This window comes from Lactuca virosa, chromosome 6 (genome assembly GCF_052849685.1).
Source record: "Lactuca virosa cultivar CGN04683 chromosome 6, Lactuca_virosa_CGN04683_v6, whole genome shotgun sequence".
Classification (NCBI taxonomy): Eukaryota; Viridiplantae; Streptophyta; class Magnoliopsida; order Asterales; family Asteraceae; genus Lactuca; species Lactuca virosa.
The window spans coordinates 216,980,826-216,986,241 of record NC_136431.1 but is presented as its reverse complement, the minus strand read 5'-3'; positions in this window follow the sequence as shown (position 1 = coordinate 216,986,241).

The following is a 5,416-nucleotide window of genomic DNA, read 5'->3' as shown; positions in this document are numbered from 1 at the left end:
CTTTCCTGATTTGGTAAATTTAGACACTACCACAAATGAAAGAATCAAATCCATTTTCCAATATTGCTGTCAGTGGAATCATATAAGCAACAATTTTCCACAAATGCCATTGTAAGGATACTTCAAATAAATAAAATTAAACAATGTTCTTTTATGTTAAAACTTTGCGGTAAAACTTATCCTTACAATCCACATGGAAAATTGTTGTTATCTATTCCTTAGCAATATATCATAACTTCTTAAGCAACTGCTCAAAATTCTGATGCGATCGAAATCCACCTTCGCGATCAGAATCAACATATACTTCCTTTAAGATTTCTCTCTATTCTTTGATTCTTAAAACATCAACATGTGACCCAGTCACATCATGTAATGAGGATCTCAGAATAGAGCTTAACAGAGTTAGATAATGGGCTCTACCTGATGTAGAGTCAAACTTATTGACTTTAACATCCTTAGGTAAATTTGGCAGCTTTGCAATCAACGCCCCTTCCTTTGGCAAAATAAACATATGGACCCTTTGGTAATGGGACTATCTCAGACTTAGCCTTTCTCTTTACCATTTGGTCAACCGGGTTGACTATGGCCAATCCCTTTCCATTGGGAAGAGAATGCTTTTTCTGGATTTCCAGTGTCACCATTGTCACTGTCCATAAAGTTTTTAGGAAGTTGATCTTCTAATCAAATTTGCTTTACTATCGTTCCAAATCATTACTGATTCAGCAGCACCAAGCAAATAGATATGATCATTAAGGTTCATGTCATAGTCTGTTTCATAGTAATCCCAAAGGAACTCACTATGTGACTTAGAAAGTGATTGAACATCCAACTTTCTCAAGACTTTGACACCCAACTCTCCCGGCTTGTCAATATGTGACTTCATCTCTAAGATGTGATCACACATAGACCTTGCTTGCCATTAGGGCTTGAGTGACCTTGAACTTGTGGGTTAGGGAGAATAATTGGAGGAGGTGGAGGAAGAGAAGTATGACTTCCATGAGCCAAACTCGGGAAGTCATATTCATTAGGAAAGCTTGGTTTGGGAAGATCATTGTTGTCTAAACCAGACATCAACAATGGGAGAAATTCACGTAAAGTTGATTTAAGTCCTTAATATAACACCCAATATGATATATTAAGGCTAGGACCCAACAAACTATTTTATAACTTGGAAGAGGGATGCCGTAATCCAAGCTATAAAATATTTGAAGGTAGGTGAATGACGATTCACCAATTTCCACCAAGATAAACGAAATATATTATTAGGTTTTAATTGGTTTTGAAACTCCTAGATTCTTTTGAGATTCATTGAACTTTTCAATGGCATGTTTCAATCTTGAGTGTTCCCTTCAGGTTTTGTGACTGGGATGCCGAGGATCACAAAACAAGGTGTGAAGTAACATTGCAAATATACTTGGTACCCTTAATATTTACCCCTCAATCGATGTGCCGGTTAACCACACACGCTCCAACGATACTATGATAAACATTAAGTTACCCTTTGCCTACCTTGTTAAGTCCAGGTTAGTGTGCCGGTTAACCACACACGCTCCACTAACAGCTTAAACAAAGTGCAAAGTGTAATTTCATGGATTAGCACCTTATTCACATTTTCCTAAGTAACTAAGATTGGGAATTTATAAGTGTTTAGTTACTTAGTATTTATCATTATACTTATAATGAAGGGAGAATTATAGTCCTTGTCCTACCTGTTCGGCTAACGACCCTCCACCAGTCAAGGAAGCGGTGGGTGAGAGTGGACACCCATTAAACTGCCATTTTATAGGCAGTAACCTTATACCCCCCTTATAGACTGGCTTCGTGAATAAGGCCTACTAATGGTAAGACGACTTGCTCTTATACATATAATATATTAAACTTTTAATATTATAATAGTATAAGGGTGTATTTTAGACATTTAAAATACTTGGTGGTTTAATCTATTAATTAAACTATTCTCTTAATTTAATTAAATTTAAACCATGTCATTATGGAATTATTAATTCTCTTTTAATTAAACACTTTAATTATCTATTAATAAAGTCCATAAGAGTTAATTGAATTATTCAATAAAAACATCATAATTCCAAGCTTTAAATTCAAAATTAAAACCATTTAATTAATTGTTTAAGTTATGAACCCAAGAGTTTTAGAATTCAATTCTTTTTTTTTATCATAAAAAACTTTTTCCAAATTCCAAAACTTGAGGGCAAGTTTTGTAACTCTTGAAAACTTTTGGATTCCATAACTTATGGAGTTAAATACTTGTTTTATGATGAAACTTTTCATGTTCCATAACTTAAGAACAAGTTATGGAATTCTTTAAAACATTAAGACCAAGTTTTGTAACTCCATAAAAACTTTGAATCAATTTTTTTAAAAACCTTTTCATATCCATAACTTATGGAGGTTTCAAAAAACTCTTTAGATCAAACTTTTAAAACTAATAAAATAATCATATCATTTTATCTTTTACTAAATTTGACCTAATTCAACTCATATAGCAAATGATTCAAATTTTACAAATAATTAGTTTTTCACAAAAACAAGTAATTATCTTAAAATTTGACAAACGTCATGTTTTTTTTCCTTTTTTTTCAACTTGAAAATAAAACATTTGCATCAATATAACAGAAAACAACCCATGGCTCTGATACCACTGTTGGGATTTGAGCATTCTAACACTCCTATGGTGTACATGCAACCCTATAAACCTTGGATCTATGTTTTCTCTATTATACATGCAAATATTAACTATTCCAAGGTTTCATCCTAACTAGCATATTATGAAGCACCTATACTACAAAGTTCTAGTTAGATGACTTACCTTTTGATGTAGCTTGATGTCTTCAAGCTTTAAGAGCTTAGCCCCAATAGTGTGGAAGCCTCAAATGGAATCACAAATCACCAAAACACCTTGGAAGAACTTGAGAGAATATGTATGAACACTAAAATCGACCCACTCTTATTTTCACACACTTGTGCCAATTTTGTGAGCCAAGGACCCCTTTATATATTATGGAGGATTAGGGTTACATCCATGTAAACCCTAATACCCATGACCTTTCATTTACATAGGATCCATGGGTTAAAAGCTCCATGGACCATCCATGAAAGCTTAGCCCAACCTAAATGAACTTGGCCCATTCCATATATATAAGAGTCCATATTTAATTAGTTCTTTTTGATCACTTAATTAATTCTAAATTAATTCTTGATCAATACTAATTAAATAATATGATTCCATATTAATATATTAGAACTTATAATATATTAATATAAATCATAAATATACTATTCTCAAAAGACTATCCATATAAATTGTGCCGGTGAAGTGCAACCCAAATGGACCATGCCGGGTCGGGTCAAGTACATACCAAATATAGTTATGGACTTAGACATTAATCCAACATCATCATCTTGGATCGGGTGATACTCCAGTTGGAGACGGAGAGTGGATCTGAATGGGTATTCGTCAGTTTTGGGAAGGTTTGGAATTAGAATATCCTGTCATTCCGGTTCTGGGAACCGGGTTAGATCTTTCTCATGAATGTCTATGGCATTTGGATAGGGTTGAGGCGGTCCTGCTCTACGCAGTAGGCCAAGATACCCGGTGCGGGCCGACTGTAAGTCGTAGGCACGGAGGCTCGAAGTGAGCAGTAGGGTTGAGGTGGTAGGCCAGAAAACCCTGAGAGTTTTCGACTCGATAGTTGGACTGATTAGGCATGTTGGTATGCTAACCCGAAGGAAGCGGTATGGGTTAGGTATGAGGGGCGTGCTGGTTGGCCGGTAGTGGTAGGTGTGTTGTTGCTGATTTGAGCCATTGTGACTCGTGTGTGGTAGTAATTTCTGTATCGTATGTCGTGCGTTGATGAAAGGAGCGCCGTTTAGGCCCTTCGAGTGGCGGAGGGAAGTGGATATATGTAGGGTCAAGTGTTGGGAAACTAAAGTGACGACAGTAGTGTCGATCGGTCATCGGGAGCATTCTAGTCATGAGCTGAGGGCCGGGGAGGGCATACCAGACTCGTGATGTGGGCTCAAAAGCAATCCAGACTGATGTTGAGGACCACGTAAGGGTATTCCAGTCATAGGTTGTGGGCGTAGAGATCGTGATAGTTATATTTCGTGCTGTAGCAAGTTTGAGGTAAGCGTATTGTTGAGATTTGGGTAAGTTGTACTAGGTTGTGTCGAGTCAGAGTAGATAGAGGGAGCTGCAAGGTTGGGATCCTTGGGCTTCAAGTATGGTTGTAGGCATGGGTTATGTGAGTAGTGGTATTCAAACCTAGGGTATTCCATCATGAGGATGACCGGACCCTATGATTGATTGGACCCGGTGCGTTTGGTATTCCAACCCGAGGGTTGATTGGGCCAAACATGCATGGGAATGAGTGGGTATTCCACCCTAGGGATGACTGGACCCGTTATAGGTGTGCCTGGTATTCCAGCCTAAGGCTGATTGGGTCAAGCGCGAGTGGTTATGAGATATAGTTGGTTAATTCATGGGAATTTCTAGAAGCTGAAGGATGCAGTATCCTATCAACACGAGAGAGAATGGATTCAAGAAGAGGATGGATTGGGTCTTAACATTGCGAGTTACTCGGGCTATCTCTAGTTTGGAAAGGGAAGGGTAGTTTGGCACTGTGGGAGGACCCAGTGGGTCATGGTGGTACCTAGTAGTTGCAAGTCACGGAAGTGTGTTCCTGACAGGAAGGAATAGTATCATCGGGTGGTACTTGGCTATTATGCGTTGTCCGCAAGAAGAAAAGGCCAATGGTCGGCTTGGAGTGTTGGCAAGGGTGCCTCGCGAGTAGGAGATATGTTATAGGGGTGTAGTGGTCGGGTCTGGGAGGACCTGAGATAATTGGGAAATCAGAGTCTGCAGTGCGAGTAAGTTGTTCGGTAGCGTATACTGCAGTAGGCTTCGAGGACGAAGCCTAATGTAAGTGGGGGAGAGTTGTAACATCCAAAATTTCAGAAATATGATATAAGGGCTTAAAGTGTACCTTGAAGAAGCTACTCGACGAGTAGGTGCGAGTACTCATCGAGTCGGATTGGGTTTTGGTCGCGAATTAAGTGACCAACTCGCCGAGTCGGAAGCTGGACTCGATGAGTTGGTGCTGGGAAGAGAAAACCCTAATCTCAGGGCTTGCACCCTATTTAAAGGACCTTAAGTCCTCACCTCAGCCTCTTTGTCACCCCTTGAGAGTCAGAAAACCCTAGAATCATGTGTGAGCCTATGGAGTGAACTTGGAAGCTTTGGAAGGAGGTTCTAGCAAAGAAGGCTTGTAAATCAAAGTGTAGAGCATCAACGGATTTGCGTAGATCCAGAATCTACTTCAGCTTGGGCACATTTTAGAGGTAACAAGATGTTACCTTGAATCTATTGCATTTATATCTATTCTAGAATGATATTTGG